Here is a 19207-nt window from a genome sequence, read left to right on the forward strand (position 1 = left end):
TTGACCTTTTAAGTGATTCTTTTTTTTTTTTTTTTAAATCACACTAAGAGCAGTTAATGTGACATCTATTCATCTTGCATAACTGGGACTTCAAACAGCGCCTTCCCGTTGTCCCTTCCCAGCCGCTGGCAAGCACTCTTCTCCTCTCTGTGTCTATGAGTTTGACTATTTTATTTTTTTATTTTATTTTTTATTTTTTATTATTTATTTATTTATTTATTTATTTATTTATTTATTTATTTTGAGTTTGACTATTTTAGATTCCTCGTGGAAGTGGGCTCGTGTGGCATTTCTCCTTGTGCGAACGACTTATTCCACTCAGCATAATGTCCTATAGGGTCATCCGTCTCGTGGAGTGAGTGTGACTCATGCCCAGACCAGCGAGGAGCCAGGAGGAGATGGCATTCCAGGTAAAACGTCAGGACCGGCTCCCCCACCTGTGTCCTTTCTGTCCCTAACATGGGTTCTTTTTGCCTCTCTTTCTACTTCAGCTCTGAGCTCCTCACTAAACTTTAATGTGTGTCCGGGCCCCTGGCATTGAACACAAACCTGATCTTGCCCATCCGTATTTTGAACTTGGCGCTGTCTCCGGTAGGCTCCAGCTTGGCTTGTTTCTTTAGGGCTGAGTATCCTTGGAAGGAACTCCATACCCAACTCTTGCTTCCAGAAGAAATCAAGCCTGACCCACTCCCAACTTCCACCCGACAAGATAAGCTCCACCTCTTTCTTCTCTGTCTTTCTTGAAAGGAGGAAATGAAGGATTCATATTACATGCCTGTCCTTTATCTTCTTCAAAGGGCACAGTAATTGACGGGATGAGCACTGGATGTTATTCTGTATGTTGACAAATTGAGCACCAATTGAAAATAAATTTATTTAAAAAAAAAGGGCACAGTAAGAATGGATACCCACTGAGCAAAGTCCATGGTTCACAGTAGGGTTCACCCTTGGTGGTGCGCGTTCCACAGGATCATCATATCATAGTATCATACAGACTGGCTTCGCTGCCCTAAAAATCTTCTGTGTCTCCCCTCTTCATCTTCCCTCACCACTGAATCTCCACTACATCTCCTTACTGTCTCCCTCGTTTTGCCTTTTCCAGAATATACTTGGAGTCATACAGCATGTAGCCCTTTCAGATTGGCTTCTTTCACTTGGCGATGTCCACTTAAAGTTCCTTTGTGTCTTTCCACGGCTTAGCAGCTTATTTCTTTTCAGGGATGCATAGTATTTCATTGTCTGGATAGTCCACAGTTTATTATTCATTCACCTGATGAAGGACATCGGGCGGGGGGGGGGGCGTCCCAGTTTTGGTGATTTTGAATAGAGCTGCTATTAACATCCTTGTGCAGGTTTCTGTGTAGACATAAGTTTTTAACTTTTTGGGGCAAATACACAACCAATTGCTTGGTCACATGATATGTTTAGTTTTGTGAGAAACTGCTGCTCCGATCCCCGCCAGCATTTGGTGCTGCCGCGTTCCGGATTTGGGCCATCCTACTAGGTGTGTGACGGTATCTCGCCGTTGTTTTAATTTGCCTTTCCCTGATGCCACATGCTGTGGAGCATCCTTCTCTATTCTTTTTCGCCACCTGTATATCTTCTTCGGTGAGGTGTCTGTTAAGGTCTTTGGCCCGTTTTTTTAAAATTGAATGGTTTGTTTTCTTATTGGTGAGTTTTCAGAGTTCCTTGTATATTTTGCTTTCGGATGACTGTCTTTTGCAAATACTCCTTCCAGTCTGTGGTTCATCTTCTCTTTCTCTTGACCTGTCTTTCACAAGCAGAATTTTTTTTTATTTTAATAAAGTCTTGCTTATCCATTATTTCTTTCATGGACCATGTCTTTGGCACTGTGTCTAAAAGTCATTGCTTCCCAAGGTCAGGAAGATTTTCCCCTATGTCGTCTTCAAGTTTTATGGTTCTGCATTTCACATTTAGGTCTGTGATCCGTTTTGAGTTATTTTTTGTGAAAGGTATAAAGTCTGTGTCTAGATTCATTTTTTTTGTTGTTGGCACATGGATGTCCAGTTGTTCCAGAACCATTTGTTGATAAGACTATCTTGGCTCCACTGAGTTGCCAAAGACCAGTTGACTTTATTTCTATGGGTCTATTTCTGGGCTTTTTATTCTGTTCCACTGATGTATTATTTGTCTACTCTTTTGCCAATATCATACTATCTTGATTACTATAGCTTTATGTTTTATTGTTTGGGCAAGTCTGGGTCTTCTACCACTCCATGTAAACCTTACCACGCACTATACCTCTCCATATAAATTTTAGAATCGGTTTGTTTATATCTACCAAATAACTTGCTGGGATTTTGATTGGGACTGTACTGAACCTATAGACTAAGTTGGGAAGAGGTGATATCTTAACAGTATTGAGTCTCCCTATCCAAAAACACAAATATATCTTTATTTAATTTTTTGGTTTTATCCATCAGAATTTTATATTTTTCCTCATATAGATCTTATACATGTTTTGTTAGATTTATACCTAAGTATTTTATTTGGGGGTGCTAATACGAATGACATTGTGTTTTTATTTATTTTATTTATTTTTTCGAGATTTTATTTATTCATGAAAGACACACAGAGAGAGAGAGAGAGGCAGAGACACAGGCAGAGGGAGAAGCAGGCTCCATGCAGGGATCCCAACGTGGGACTCGATCCCGGGACTCCAGAATCATACCCTGGGCCAAAGGCAGGCGCTAAACCTCTAAGCCACCCAGAGATTCCCTCATTGAGTTTTTAATTTCAAATTTTACTTGTTTATTGCTGGTGTATAAGAAAGTAATTGACTTTTGTATATTAACCTTGCATCCTGCAACTTTGCTATAATCACTTATTAGTTCCGAAAGGTTTTTGCTGTTGTTGATTCTTTCAGATTTTCTACATAGACAATCATATCATCTATGAACAAAGACTGTTTTATGTTTTTCCTCCCAATCTGTGTATCTTTTATTTCCTTTTCTTGTCTTACTGCATTAGCTAGGATTTCCAGCACAAAGTTGAAAAAGAGTGGAGAGAAAGGAAACCCTTGTTTCATACCTCATCTTAGTGAGAAACCTCTGAGTTTTATTGTGGTGGTGGTTGTTTTTAGCTGTAGGTTTTTTTGGTAGATATTCTTTACCAAGTTGAGGAAGTTCTCCTATATTGCTAGCTCACTGAGAATTTCTATATGAATGGTAGAGTCTTATTTTTAACATCTACTTATTTAATAAATATCAATTATCTAGAATGTGCCAGGCTTTGTGCTGACAACATGAGCATAGTGTCAAAAAAGAGACTCATTCTTTGTTTTCTCCATGCACTGGTTAAGTCATTGTGAAAATTTCCTTCACACACTTCACATACATATGCTACACATGCTCCATCTGAGGGACATTGTTTTAATGCTAGTTCCATTGTATTCCTACCAAGTAGCCCCTTCTTCACAGGTTTTTTTTTTTTTTAATTCTTTATTTAAATTCAATTAACATATAGTTTCATTAGTTTCAGGGGTAGAGTTTAATGATTCATCAGTTGCATATAATACCCAGTGCTCATTCCATCACGTGCCCTCCTTACTGACCACCATCCAGTTACCCCATGTCCCCCATCTTCCCTCCAGCAACCCTGTTTAACACACAGCTGCCCTGGAGGGAAGTTTCAGGTCCCTTTTATTATGGCTATGTTGGTTTTATGGTCCCGTGTTTCTTTTAATTATTATTTATAGAAAGAATCTATAACTCATGGGTCTCATAGACTGCGAGGACTATGGAGTTGCACATTCACAGCGCACGGTACTGTGGTCTCAGATGACTTCTGTGCCTTTGTAACAAAAGGTGAAATAAACTTTTTCTCAGAGTAAGAGCTGTCTTATGATACTAATTGTGGGGGGTTTATGTGCTTTTGCTGATGGAGTGCTTTGCAATTCTGGTTTTTAAATGAGGTCGGGGTCCCTGGAATGGATAAATAAATTATTAATGACAATGTGAAAAAAAAAAAAACACACACACCCTGTGTGTCCTAGAGTTAAGACTCTCTTTCAGGGATCCCTGGGGAGCTCAGTGGTTGAGCGTCTGCCTTCAGCCCAGGGTGTGATCCTGGAGACCCGGGATCAAGTCCCACCTCTGGCTCCCTGCATGGAGCCTGCTTCTCCCTCTGCCTGTGTCTCTGCCTCTCTTTGTGTCTCTCATGAATAAATAAATAACATCTTAAAAAAAAAAGTCTCTTTAATTTACTTCCCTCTCTGCTTTTCATATTATTTTATTTTTCCTTCCCTTCCCCTATGTTCATCTATTTTGTTTCCTAAATTCCACATGTGAGTGCAATCATATGATATTTCACGGTTCTTTTTACTGATGTCCAAGAACTTTTTGTCCTACAACAAGGTTATGGCTTTTCTCTCTGGGTCTTGCTTCCATGATGCTGCCAGTTTTCATTTTGCAAATTTTCTTTTCCAGAAATGTGTATTTGGGGATCTCTTGATGGACCTTCTATCCCTCACATTTATTCTCAACCCTAGCCCATGAATACATTGAATTGTTAGTTTCCTGACACCTTATTAATATAACGATTACTATTATGGTTTCCTAGTAACTGGCTTGTATTTCTCTTACCTAGAGACCACTTCTTGCTATAATGGAGACAATGTAACATGAGGGTGGGGCTCAGATAAACTTCATAGGCTTGATTGCAATTAGCTTGGCTGCAGTTAGAATTAGACTGAAGATCTTTCCTATCTGTAGTTGGATGGGATAGAGCAGGTCAGGACTAACAGCTTCTTCCGTCTCAGAACATGGATTCATCGAACTAATTCTAATATTTTGGTTGCTGACTATGTGCCAGGAATACTAAGGATATAGCAATAAAATGGATAAAAAGTTAAAAAAAAGACCCTTACTCTCAAGGAATTTATTTTCATGGTGGAAGAAATTACAAAAACAAAATGAAAAATATATCAAGATAAAATATAGGGTATGTCAGCTGGTGATAAGTACTCTGGTGAAAAATAAAACAGGAAATGGGAACAGAGAAGGTTACCAAGAAGATGACATTTAAGTAAAGGCACAGGGACAGTAAGCAAGTAAGCCTTATTGATGGAGATATCAGAAGATGAGGGAAGCTAAGCAGGGGAGCTTGCCAGGCACAGTAGAGCATAGCAACCGTGAGGGGCAAGGGCTGAGAAGTCAAAGTGTGTGAGGTCAGGAAGGGATTTATGGGCCACTGTAAAGACTTTTGTTCACCTCAAGATGAATGGATGCCGTCAGAGAATTTTTAGCGGGAAAAAACATGCTGTAACTGGCAATGCAGTGGGACCGCTGTACTGCTGTGTAGACAACCAACAGGTGAGCACGTGTGGAACTGAAAGAGCCTCGTTCCTACCCAATCTCTCAGCTCCATCCTCCATGTGTTCTGTGCCACACATTTTGGGCATGGCACCCAGGCTGGAGTCCCACCATAGGTGGTCTCCTGACAACCACATCTGGGGTTTCAAGGCCAAGACTCTCTTCTTCCTCTGAGCTAGCACTTCTTGGCGCTGGGCAGGCCCTGAACAAAGATGTTAGCAGGACCTAAAGGGGTCTCCTTGGACAGGACAGACGGAAGGCCTGATGGCTGAACATCAACCTTATGCTTCGACATGTTAAGGGCGCTAGACATCTGTCATTTATTTTAATCCTCACAACTTATAAAATACGGAATGGTTGGAGAGTCAATGTGGACTTCGGTGAGTAACTTCCACCCGTTTTCCTTCTTACCTTCTTGAGGTCTCACCGATCTGAGCAAAAGCATAGCACATTATTAACTTGCTTATGAAAAGTATGGGGCTCCCTTGAGAGGTGGATTAGGGGACAAAATGGGGCTGCACAATTCAGTCTCCAGTTGAGACCTCAGTGGCTGACAAACCCAAGATTACCCGTTTGGTCACAGGCTAAATTAAGCCCTGCCTCAGGGAGCCAACCACAAGATAAAGGTGGAGCCACTCATAAGCAGAAACTTTAAGCCATTAAAAATGTGCTGTAAAGGCTGTTAGGATCTCACCACTGCTATTCTCTGACTTAGGAGGAATGCAACGGCAAAAGGGAGGAGCTAGACTTTCCTCTTGCTGGGCCAGATGGGGTGAGAGACGCAAGTGAGTGAGGTCAGGTTGGAGGCACAAGCCTGTGCTGCTTTTAACACCCCCCCTGTCTGGGAGACCCCACTCCTTCTCTTTGAGATGCTCGAATTTTCATGTGAATGTTTGGAGGGGAAGAAGAGGGGTTCCATCATCCCCATCTTCCGCCCCCAGCACAGCACTAACTACAGGTCAGGACAACATGTGTCTCAGTTACTGGCTGGTTGTCAGAGGTCGTGAGAGCCAAGGAGAGGCAGATACATTGTCCTAGCCACAGGGACACTACCAGAGATCGAACCCCCGCACAAGGGAGGATCACTAGGGTCCCAATGACCTGGACATCCTGAATAAGCTTTGGGAGATGAAACACTGGGCGTCCTGTGAAGGTCCCAGGTCACTGTGTTCTCCCCAGATTCCTGTGCTAGAGGGCCAACCCCTAGTACCTCGGAATGTGACTGTCTTCAGAAACAGGAACTTTTACAGAGGAGGTAGTTTAAATGAGGTCATTCGATTGAGCTCTGCTCCAATCTGACCGGTGACCTTATAAGAAGAGGAGCTCAGGACACAGACACACACAGAGGGAGGACCACGAGAGGACAGAGGGAGAAGACGGCCGTCTACAAGCCAGGCGAGGCCCTGGGAGGAACCACCTGTGCTGACAGCTGGATCTTGAACTTCTGACTTCCACAAGTGTGAGACAATAGATGTTTTTTAGGCCGCCTGGTCTTGGGAACTTTGTTAGGGTTGTCCCAGCAGATTAAAGTAGCGCCATGTGACAACGATGCTGGGTAATGTGGGTTTCTAAGCAGCCTGATGGCTCTCGTGCCCAAAAAGAGATGAAATATTGTATCAACATGACTCAGAAATAGGGCTGTGTGTGTGCACAGGGTTGTGATGATCCTTGCTGCAAGTCTGGTCCTGTGGCCACTCAATTCTACTGCTGAATGTCATCAATCCAGACTGCCTCCCCGCACATGACCGTGCCACTCCTCGCTCCACCATCCAGACTCTCCTGGGACCCCCTTCACCATCGTACATTGAACACCCCATATTATGTCTTCTCTGCAACATGCAGCCTAACCCAGTGTGATAAAAGCCTCATCCTTATCCCGTGATGTCAAAAGAACCTCTTCCCAGGGGACTTACTCTTTCACACGTTCTCATTACTCATGTTTGGATCCTCTGCAATCTGTTAGAATCTGCACCTTCGCAGGTACTTTTTGTGTACATGTGGTTAATGGCACGTGGGCAGCAGGCCTGACACTTGTACCCTGTACCTGTGGCAGAAGTCACTCATTGGCCTGTCCTCCCCAGCCTCGGTGGCCCTGCCCGTGGAGCAGAGCAGTTGAGGAAAGGGAAGACTTCATCTTCCACAGTCTATGAGGAGAGGGTTGTGACCCACAAATCCTCATCTTCTCCTAAAGCAGGGAATGCAGGTTGCAGTCACACGTGTGCAGGTGCACACGCTCACACACGTGCACTGGTGAGCCTGGCCTCCAGCAAGAGGACAAGCACTTTTGCTGCCTGGGTGTCACTGGACTTGTCCACTGACCTTACATACGCCTCCGTTATGCCTGGACTGCCAAGTGAAACCCTACCCCTCTCGGACTCCCTTTGGAAATTCCCTCATTGCCACAGTAAAAACCTGCATTCCCTCTCCAGCCTTGCCAGCCCTCGGCCTTGAGATTTCCTAATGGAAACCACTCGCTTCTATAGGAATCCCAGGGGTAATTAGCAGTCTGGGACTTGCCTTAGTAGGAAGGCAAAGCCACTGCCAAAAATGTTGTTGATGTCAACTCCTATCTTCCTCGAAGAGAGCATATGAAGGAGTTGTTCCATGTTGACTGTCTCCTGTATATTTATTGACTGAAACATTTGAGCTGTTGCTTTTCACATTTATAATTTTAGATCACAGATGCCTAGCATGTGTAATCATACAGCAAAGCTCACATCTAATGAGAAAAATGTCAAGTATATTGTTATCCACCGTAAAAGCTGTGAAAAATATCTCCACCATCTGCAATGTGCCTTCTGCTGCTGCCTCTGTGAATTTAACTGGTAACAATATGAAATTCGCAGTAGGGCAAACATTTAAAAATGAGAATTCGCTCAACTTCCTCCTGCCTTCACAAAGCCAGAAAGAAGTGCAGACGACCCCTCAAAGTCACGTCGGCACACCTCGCCTGGGTCCCTACCGCAGCCTGTCACCGGATCTCTTGCCATTCTGTGTCTTCAAAATACACCCGTCTTCCATATTGTTGCCAGAATCGTCTGCTAAATCTTGCTTCTGGTTACACCAGCCACCACTTAGAGCCTTGTGCGGCATTCCCTCCCCCCACGGCTGCCGGCCGGGATGCTCTGTGACCCAGGCCCCTGCGCCCTGACCCAGGCTACCCTCCCAGCACCCACCCCACCCCCTCATACCTTCATTCTAACCAGGCTTGGCCACTGGTATTGACTGAATTCACCTTACCTCTCCTCACGCTCCATGTGGTCCCTGAAGGGCCAGGTTTCTCCCTCCTACTCTGTGCGGCAACTGCCATGCATCCAGCGACGTTTACCTCAAACGTCACCTCCTCTGTGACGCCTGCCTGTGGAAGCAATTGGCCCTCTGTCTGTGTGCATGAAGTAATATATATCACCTCTTTGGGGGGCTCATGGGGTGGAACCCAAATGCTTTGTTAGCAGCATCTTCCATCCGACTCTGAACTCCTCTTCCGCGCAGACGGCATTACATTACGGCTGCGCCTCGGCCCGGCCCGGCCCGGCCCGGCCCAACCGTGATGGCACAGTGGCTTCCCTCACATTAACCTGGATGATAAAAGTCACTGTAAAAGGGGCAGGGGTGAATGAGGTTTCTTACCCAGGAGCTTGCTCTTTGACTTTGGCGACACAAAACCTTGCCATTAGGCGGGCTGTGTTTATTTCTAGGTTTGCTCTCTGTACTTTAGCTCTTTCTCCTCCTGAGCGAAATAACAGCCCTGTCAGTCAGAGAGCAATTGATAGTGATAAAAATTCTCTTTTTAGACAGTGAGTTCACTTGTTCTTAAGTCATTCTTTGCCACAAACTGCAGGCTCATTATACAAGGGAAATGTGGCATCTCCGAGAAGCCGCACATTTAGAAGTTTATAATTTGCTTCGACTGATGACGAAGGTCTAGGGGTTTTCACTGCTTATTTGAGTGTGGCTGGGGTGGGGACGTGACAGTAAACAAAGCTCCATCTTACTCATTGGAACTGATCTGTGGAAACCATGGTGCAATACCTGTTCTCCGGACGGGCGTCCAGCACTTGCTTGGGGCACAGGAGCAATTCTCTCCACTGAAACAGACTCCCTGTCTCTGGGGAGGTGCTCACTGCTCCGGACACCTCATCCCCACTGACCTCAGGATTTCCCGTTGCAAAAGATAAGCTCACCGTCCATGAGTTTTGCCAAGATAAATGGAATATTTGGTAGGATATCAGGTTATCTCAGCAAAGGAAGGCACAGAGCAGGCTTCAGGTGGAGGTGGAAATAGGAAATGGCCGGCGAGAAATGGAATGCGGGCAGCCCTTCTCCCCTCACCGTCCCCTCAGGACTCAGTTTGCCAAATAAGACCGTCCCTAAGGTCATCATTTCACAGACCTTCATTTAAAGACTGACCAGACTCTCTCCAACCTATTTCTGACTCCCAAGTGCAAACGTGTTCTGTGAGTTTCTCTCAGGAATCTACTTTGGTCCCGGAGACAAGTGCATGTGATATACGGAGAGCCTATCCCCTCTGTAGGGAGAAAGGCTACACAGACCCCCCAGTGATGGCTGTCCCCTCCTATCCTCACCTTTTAGTAAACCTCAGAGCAAATGATGGGCAGGGTCAACAGAAGAAAGCAATGCTCATTCCCGCCCGCTCTCCATATTCATGGCTGCCTGGTTTTGGGTGAATTGTGTGCCCCTTAAAGATGTTGCAGTCTCAACCCAGGGTCTCATTTGGAAGTGATGTATCTGCAGATGTCGCCAAGTTAAGATGAGCTCATTTAGTTGGGATTTAATCCAATATGACTGGCATCCTTATAAAAAGGAGAAATGTGGACCTAGAGCAAGCAGCACGTGGAGAATGCCCTGTGAACACGAAGGCAGACAGCCACAGAACGCCAAGGTTGCCGGAACAGCATCAGAAGCCAACGGAGAAGCATGGAACAGGTTCTTCCTCACACCCCTCAGAAGGAACCAACCCTACAAGCACCTCGATACCAGACCTCTGGCCTCCAGGACCGAGAGACAGCAAATTTCTGTGGCTTAAGTCTGTGGCAGCCCAAGCAAATTAACACACTAACCCTCAGGAGCCAGGCAGGCTAAGCGGGGAAAGGTGATCTTTCTGAGGCCCTTACCCCAGAAGGATAGGGAATGACCTGACCACCTCCACTGAGGCCATAACTTACCTTGACAACAGATTGCAATTGCAAGATTGCAAGATTCTTCCCTCCTGAAAGGACAAGATGGTTGAGTTTAAGAGAGTTTAGGAGTGCAATAACAGGGCAGCCCGGGTGGTTCAGCGGTTTAGCGCTGCCTTCGGCCCAGGGCCTGATCCTGGAGACCCTGGATCGAGTCCCATGTCGGGCTCCCTGGCTGGAGCCTGCTTCTCCCTCTGCCTGTGTCTCTATCTCTCTCTCTCCCTCTGTGTCTCTCATGAATAAATAAATAACTAAATCTTTCCAGAAAAAAGGAGTGCAATAACATATATATGTACAGATTGAATGTTTGTGTTCTTCTATAATTCATACACTGAAGTCCTGACCTCCAATGAGATGGTATTTGGAGATGGGGATTCTGGGAGGTGATTAGGTCATGAGTGGAACCCTCACGGTGGGATTAGTGCCCTCATACAAGAGACCCTAGAGAGCTAGCTCTCTCCTTCCACCACAGGACGCAGAACAAGATGGACACCTGTGAACCAGAAAGCAGGTTCTCACCAGAAACCAAATCTGCAGGAGACTTGATCTTGAAGTTCCAGCCTCCAGAATGGTAATAAATAAATGGCTTTTTTTCAGGGGGTGCTGCCTGGATGGCTCAGTCTTTAAGTGTCAGACTCTTGATTTCGGCTCAGGTCATGATCTCAGGGTCATGAGACTGAGTCCCACATCAGGCTCTACACTCAGCTCAGACTCTCTTTGAGATTCTCTCTCCCTCTTCCTCTGCCTCTCCTCCACTTTGCTCTCTCTTTCTATAAATAAATAAATAAAATCTTTTAAAAATGTCCTTTGTTTATGCCACCCAATGTGTGCTATTTTTTTTACAGCAGACCCAAGAGACCAATATATATACATCTGAGATGTATTTTTTATAATATAATGTTATATATTATAATACTGTACCTGTATTTATATTATTTATAATATATTACAATATCATACATAATATAAACATTTTATAATAATATATATTAAATATATATATTTTAATTATATTTATTTATTTATTTACCAGAAAAGTCATTTAGCAAATAGAGAACTTCAAGGTCAAAGAAAGCTTTTTGTTTTGCAGGAATACTTTTCATTTGACCATTTTTGTTGTTGTTCTTTTTACTCCCTTTTCCTTTTAGGCTCTGTCTTGCTTTTTAATTTTAGACATTTTTCTTTCTCTTTTGGCAAGACTATCAGTTGGAACCTTTTGTGGAATTCCTTCTTTGTCCAAAAAACAACTAAAAAAACCCAGGTTCAGGACTTCTTGTCTACTGAGCATACGCGGTTCAAGCTAAAGCAGAACGGGGTCTGTCTGTAATGCCCTAGAGCTGTAATGTTCAGTATGGTAGCCAGTGGGCACATGTGGCCATCTAAATTCCGATTCATTAAAACTACATAGTCATTCCTCAGTCACATGGCTTGAACGCTCATTAGCCTCATGTGGCAAGAGTCCACCTTATTGCAGAGCTCAGACGTAGAACATTTTCATTGTTGCTGGAAATTCTACTATACAGTACTGCTCAAGAGAAGCAAATGATGAACCAGAAAGACATGGAATTAGAATCATGACCACGTTTCCAATCCTAGATTCCCAGTTTCATGACCATTCACCCTAGGCAAAATATGTTATCTCTTTCATTTCTTTCCTCTCCCTACAAAAAGAGAGAAAAACCAGCTTCCTTACATAACAGACTTGACTTGGGAACTCAAAAAGATGTATACAATCAATTTAGTGCAACAAATACAAATCAGGCATCATAAGTCTGTAGACCAAAGACATATTTAACAAATCCTCCTTGGCTTCATGGAGTGTGCAGTCAAGTAGGGAGAGAGAAGTTTTAAAACAATGATATTAAGCAACATCATTGCTTAATAGGCAATAATAAATAGGCAATAATAAATATACATAAAGTATTAAAGTAGGATGAGATGATAACACAAATATGGAATGCTTGATTTGAGGGCAAGCAGGCATCTATAGGAAGACTCTGTCTCCAAAGCATTTCTAAAGGGGAAAGGGTTGAGAATGAATTGGAATTTGACAGGCAGATAAGGTGCACCTAACTTTTCTGGCATGAAATGCATATAATAAAATCCAGATCTCTTCTCTCAGCCCACTCCTTTCCTACAATTACTGACCCAAATAAGAAGTGTTAAAACGTTGTTTTCCAGAACACAATATTCAAACAAAATATTAAGTGAAAGCATAAAATAAAAGTATGTAAAAGCAATGCTAGGAATTCCACTTCTGGTCAACATGGAGTAACAGATACGATATTTATCCTCCTGATGAAAAACAACAACAACAACAACAACAGTAACAACAATAAAATTTCAGAAATAACAGTTTTCAAGATGCCAGACAATACTTAACGAAGGACAGCGATCACCAAGAGACAGAAACAAACCAAGTGAGCCCTAACATTATAGCACACAGGGAGGGACCCAGGAGCCAGGAGACTCCCTAGTTGGAGGAGACAGAGCTGCAAGGCCAGAGTTCACAGGATGGAGTGCAGGGGGAGAGAGAGGAGAGGGAGGAAGAATTCACAAGCACTGATGAGTGAATGTAGGGAAGATATTATCTGAGGCAGGGTAGGAACTTTGAACGATTACAGAGAACACTACCTGGCACTCACACGAGGAAAAGCACAGGGCCTGTTCCCCCCAGCCTAATTGGAAACCTCAAGACTCATGGAGCATTGGGCACCACACTCAATAATAGGAAAAAATTAACTTCCAGTTAAAGATGGCTCCAGTCCTGGGGGATCCCTGGGTGGCTCAGCGGTTTGGCACCTGCCTTTGGCCCGGGGCATGATCCTGGAGACCCGGGATCGAATCCCATGTCGCGCTCCTGGCATGGAGTCTGTTTCTCCCTCCTCCTGTGTCTCTGCCTCTTTCTCTCTCTCTATGTCTATCATAAATAAATAAATAAATAAATAAATAAATAAATAAATAAATCTTAAAAAAAAAAAGATGGCTCCAGTCCTACCTAAGAAAAATCTTAAAAACAAGAACTGAAAGAACCAAATGTTTCTATTTTTATTTTTTTTAAAGAATTTATTTATTTGAGAGAAAGAGAGATAGTGAGAAAAAATACAAGCAGGGAGAGACAGAGAAGCAGGCTCCCTGCTTAGCAGGGAGCCCAATGTAGGGCTCGATCCCAGGACCCTGGGATCATGACCTGAGCTGAAGCTAGATGCTTCACTGACTGAGCCACCCAGGTGCCCAGAATTTAATGTTTTTAATAATGTAAGTTTTCAGTAGCTTAATTTCTTTCCAGGATGAAGTTGAAGAATATTTACGACAATACAAAAATATCCAGTCCTCCACAAGGTTTAATTCACAATGTCTGCATTCTAAACAAGATTCCCAGCTATGCAAAGATGCCAGAAAATACAACTCGTAATGAGGAGAAAGTCCAACCAATGGCAACTGAACTGAATACCCATACATAAGAATCAGCAGACCAAGACGTTAAAAGTTATAACTGTGTTCTGTATATTCAAAAAGTTGAATAGAGACATAGGAGAGACTTTTAAAGACCCAATTGAACTAGAATATCTGAGATAAATGATACACTGATAGAATTAATGACATATTAGGCATTGTAGAAGAAAACACTAGTGAGTAGAAAATTTCCAAAATAAAACACAGAGAGGAAAAAGAATAAAAATTTAAAAAGATGAGTGGAGGGGCACCTGAGTGGCACAGTTGGTGGAGCATCCAACTTTTGGTTTTGGCTTAGGTCGTAATTTCAGGGTTGTGAGATCAAGCCCTGAGCTGGGCTCCAGGCTCAGTGCGCTCAGCATAGAGTCTGTTTGAGTTATCCCTCTCTCTCTGCCTCTCCCCCCACCACCTCTTACTCTCTTTAAAATAAATAAAAATAATAAATAAATAAATAAATAAATAAATACATAAATACATCTTTTCTTTAAAAAAAAGATGGGTATCAGTACACCATGAGACAATTCCAAGCAGCCAACATAGGTGTCCCTGAAGTCCTCCAAAGAGAAGACACAGAGTGGCTGAAGACTGGGGGAGAAGAAGGGCAGAAGGAGAGGGAGAAAGAGAATCTCAAGCAGGCTCTGCACCCAGCACAGAACCCAAAATGGGCTTGACCTCACGACCTTGAGATAACAACCTGAGCCAAAATCAAAAGTCTGATGTTTAACCAACTGAACCACCCAGGCATCCCAGAAGAGTTCCACATCTGATGTATCTATAAAGCCACAGAGCCAAGAAGCTTGATGAACTTAAAGTATAAGAGACATGAAAAAGAAAAAAAAGAAAAAAACTAAGCCAAGGTACATCATACTTAGATTGCTCAACATCAGTGATGTAGAAAAAAAATCTTAAAAGCAGGCAGGAGAAAAAAGAACATTAGACAAAGAGGAACAGAGACAAGGATGAGAGCAGAATTCTTATCAGAAAAATGTAAATGACTAGATAATGGAGTGATGTTTTGAAGTATGAGGAGGAAAACTGCCTATATAGAATTCTATCCCCAACAAAGACAATTCCTGAAAAGAAACAAAGAATTTTCTCAGTTATAAAGATCTATAAAAAATGTTATTAGATGGAAAAACATATCTACAAGCATCACCAGAGATAATAAACATGTGGGTAAATTTAAAAATGACTTTTTCCTTAAATTTTAAATATCCCTAAAAGATAATTAAGTAGGTATGCTAAAATAATAACTATGTGGTGTGGGGTTATGACATATGTAGAAGTAAAATGTATGGCAAGGACAGTGTGAAGAGCTAAGAACAGTAAGGCTAATATCAGAAAAATAGAATATAAGACAAAAATTGTCACTGGAGACAAAAAGGACATTTTATGACAAAAAGATCCATCAAGAAGATATAACAAATATAAACATACATAAGCCTAAAAAAAAAAGCTGCATAATACATGAAGCAAAGATTGGAAGAATCCAAGGAAGAAACGGACACCTCAATAATAATAACTGAGGATGTCACTGTCCCACTTTCTTTTTTTATTTAAATTGAATTAATTTACATATAATGTATTATTGGTCTCAGAGGTCGAGGTCAGTGATTCATCAGTCTCATATAACAGCCAGTGCTCATTACATCACGTGCCCTCCTTAAAGCCCATCACCCAGTGACCCCATTCCTCCACCCCTCCCACTTCCAGTGACCCTCAGTTTATTTCCTATAATTAAGAGTCTCTCATGGTTTGTCTCCCTCTCTGATTTTCTCTTGTTTTATTTTTTCCTCTCTTCCCCTATGATCCCATTTTGTTCCTTAAATTCCACATGAGTGAGATCATATAATAATTGTCTTTCTTTAATTGATTTATTTTGCTTAGCATAGTACCCCCTAGTTCCATCCATGTCATTGCAAATGGCAAGATTTCTTTTTCTTTTCTTTTTTTTTTTTTTATGGCTGAGTAGTAGCCCATTGCATATATAGGCCCCATCTTCTCTATCCATTCATCTGTAAATGGACATTTGGGCTCTTTTGATAGTCTGGCTGTTGTGAACATTGCTGCTATAAACATCGGGGTGCAGGTACATTTGTACCTTGGGGGTAAATATCCAGTAGTACTGCTCCACTTTCCATAGTAGATCAGACACCTGAGAGATGATCAACAAGAACAGAGAATGTGAACTATACTGTATAGCAACCAGACCTAACAGCCATCTGCCGAGTACCCCACCCAACTGCCACAGCATACACATTTCACTCAAGTGCCCATCAAACATTCTCCAGGATAGACCCTATATTAGGCCATAAAATAAATCTAAACAGAATTTAAAGGATTGAAATCATGTGGGGTGTGTCCTCTGACCAAAATAGAATGCAATTAGAAATGAATAACAGATGGAAATTTGAGAAATTCACAAATATGTGGAAAATAGACAACACATCCCTAAATAATTAATGGGTCAAAGAAGAAGTCACAAGGGAAATTAGAACATACTTCGAGAGGACAGAAAATGAAAACACAATAAATCGAAACTATGTGAGGCAGCTAAGTCAGTGCTCAAAGGGAGATAAGTAAACCTTCCACCTTAATACATGGAAAAATGAAGAGCAACCCAGATCCAAGACAAGTAGAAGGAAGGAAAGAATGAAGATTGGAACAGAAATAATTGAAGGAGAGGGAAGAAGAATAATCGAGAAATCAACAAAATCAAAATTTGCTTCCTTGAATAGATCAACAAAATTGATAAACTTTTAGCAAGACTGACCAAGAAGAAAGAGAGGAGACTGAAATTTCTACAATCATGAAGGAAAGAGGGAATACTACTACTGACCTCAGAGAACTAAAAATGATTGTAAGGAAATTCTGTGTGAGCAACCGTATGCCAACAAATTAGACATTCTAGATGAAATGGACAAATTCCTAGAAAGACATGAACTACCAGGACTGACTCCAGAAGTAGAAAATGCAATAAGCCTGTAACAAACAACAGATTGAATTAGTAGTCAGAGAACTTCCCCCAAAGTAAAGTCCAGATGGCTTCGCTGGTGAATTCTACCAAACATTAAAAGAAGAATTAACACTAATATTTCACAAGTCCTTATAAAAATATAGAAGAGGAGGGAACACTTCCCAAGCCATTCCATGAAGCAAATATTACCCTGATACCAAAACTAGAGAAAGACATCTCAGGATACATAAAGAACTCTTCAAAACAACAACAAAGCCAACTTAAAAACGGGAAAAGTTGTTGGATAGACACATGTCTCCAACGAAGCTATGCAAATGGCCAATAAACACATGAAGAGATTCATCGGGGAAACGGAAATCAAGACCACAAGGAGATACTACTTCATACCCATTAGGATGACCTTCATCAAAAAAATGGAAAACAACCAGTGTTGGCAAGGATGTGGAGAAATTGGAACCTTCATACATTGCTCGGTGGGAATGTAAAATGGTGCAACTGCTTTGCAAAATAGTTTGGCGATTCCTCAAGAAGTTAAACATAGAGATTCCAAATGATTCAGTAATGCCACTCCTAAATATAAACTCAAGAGAAATGAAAACAGATATCCACACAAAAGCTTTGTATACAAATGTTTATAGCAGCATTATTCACAACAGCCAAAAAGTGGGAGGGGGGTGTCCATTGACTGATGAGTAGATAAACAAACGTGGTATGTCCATACACTGGGATATTAGTTAGCCACAAAAGGAATGAGGCTCTGACGAATGCTGCAGCGTAGATGAACCTGTAAACAACACGCTAGATCAAAGAAGCCAGACCCAAAAAGCCATGCATTGTGTGATTCTGTTTATATGAAATCTCCAGAATAGGCAAAACCACAGAAATAGAAAGTAGATTGCCATGACCTGGGAGAAGAGGGATATGGGGAGCGATTGCTAATGGATATGGGGTTTCTTTTTAGGGTGTTGAAAATGTCATGGAACTAGACAGTGGTGAGGATTGCACAACTTTATGAACATGCTAAAAATACACTGACTTGTACATTCCAAAGTGGTGGATCTTATGGCCTGTGAATTCTATCTCAATAAAACCAACATTTATAAAAAAAAAAAATAGCATAAAATCCAGAAAGAGAGAAATGAAAGTGTGCTATTGCAAGAATCTCATACAGAGCATGTGTTCAGTTATTGTTTGTCAGCTTTATTTTATCCTTAGTGGACACCAATGCTAGTCATCACTCGTTTCTAGTGTGTCTCATTTCCAAGGCTATGACAGGATTATATCTCTCTGTCCCCTTGAAATCAGAAGTGGTCCTATGACTTGGGGCGCCTGGGCGGCTCAGTTGGTGAAGTGTCCTACTGTTGATTTTGGCTTAGGTCAAGATCCTCAGGGTCATGGAATCAATACTCACATTGGGCTCTGCATTGAGTGGGGAGTGTGGGGAGTCTGCTTGGGATTCTCTCTCTCCTTCTCCCTTTGACCTTCCCCTTGCTCATGCTCTCCGTCTCTCTCTCTCTCTCTCTCTAGATAGATGATAGACAGATGATAGATGATAGATAGACGATAGATAGATAAAATCCTTTAAAAAAAATAGAAGTGGCCACATGGCCTGCTTTGGTGAATGAATTGGGAGCAGAGATAGCATGTGCACTGTCTTTTGGAAGCTTTAAAAGTTAGCACATGATTGGCCAGAGCATTTTCACGGCTGTAGGGACAGGAAGCGTGTGTGGAAGTGAAGCCTCGGTCATCCTGATTCCCCGAATGTTTCTGGTCAGCAAAGCCCCCAGCTGTGGTAGGCATGTGGTATGAGCAAGAAACAAACTTTGGTCAGGTTAAGCCATCAAGATTAGGGATTGTTTGTTACTGCATGGTAATTCAGTGTATCCTGACTAATGCAGCCTCCGTGACAAATATTTTTTATTTATTTTTTTTGTGACAAATATTTTTTATCTTCCTTGAATGACTTCGTATTTAGTATGTTTAAAAAATCACATAATATTTCAAAGGGTGAAAGTTCTTTTTCTTTTTTTTTCAACAAGACCCTTTTGTGGAACATTCGGAATGTGTCCTGCCTTCCTCTACGAAATAATCACACTGCAATAAGCTTTTTGATGCTGACCCCTTCCTCTGCCTGCTTTGCGTTATTTCCTTGGGATATATGCCCAAGTGATGTTACTGGCCCAAAACCTTCATAATTTTATGGATGTTGATTTGTATAACCTTCCACCTCGTTATGTGCAATA

The 19207-nt window shown here is 42.1% G+C and overlaps 1 long non-coding RNA gene across 8 annotated transcripts in view; it reads right to left on the bottom strand.

Moving 5' to 3' along the window:
* LOC140613199 (uncharacterized) overlaps window positions 1–19207 on the bottom strand; it is a 49200-nt gene that overhangs the window by 17783 nt on the left and 12210 nt on the right. For 6 of the 8 annotated variants that reach the window (XR_012014369.1, XR_012014367.1, XR_012014370.1 and 3 more), the window contains exon 2: window positions 8574–8691. The exons of 1 other annotated variant lie outside the window; for it this stretch is intronic. This is a non-coding gene — a long non-coding RNA (uncharacterized lncRNA). Of the gene's footprint in view, window positions 1–8573; window positions 8692–10519; window positions 10564–19207 lie in introns of all 8 variants that reach the window. One more of the 8 variants, XR_012014365.1, reaches the window with a different exon arrangement.

The sequence above is a fragment of the Canis lupus genome, chromosome 21 (genome assembly GCF_048164855.1).
Source record: "Canis lupus baileyi chromosome 21, mCanLup2.hap1, whole genome shotgun sequence".
Lineage (NCBI taxonomy): Eukaryota > Metazoa > Chordata > Mammalia > Carnivora > Canidae > Canis > Canis lupus.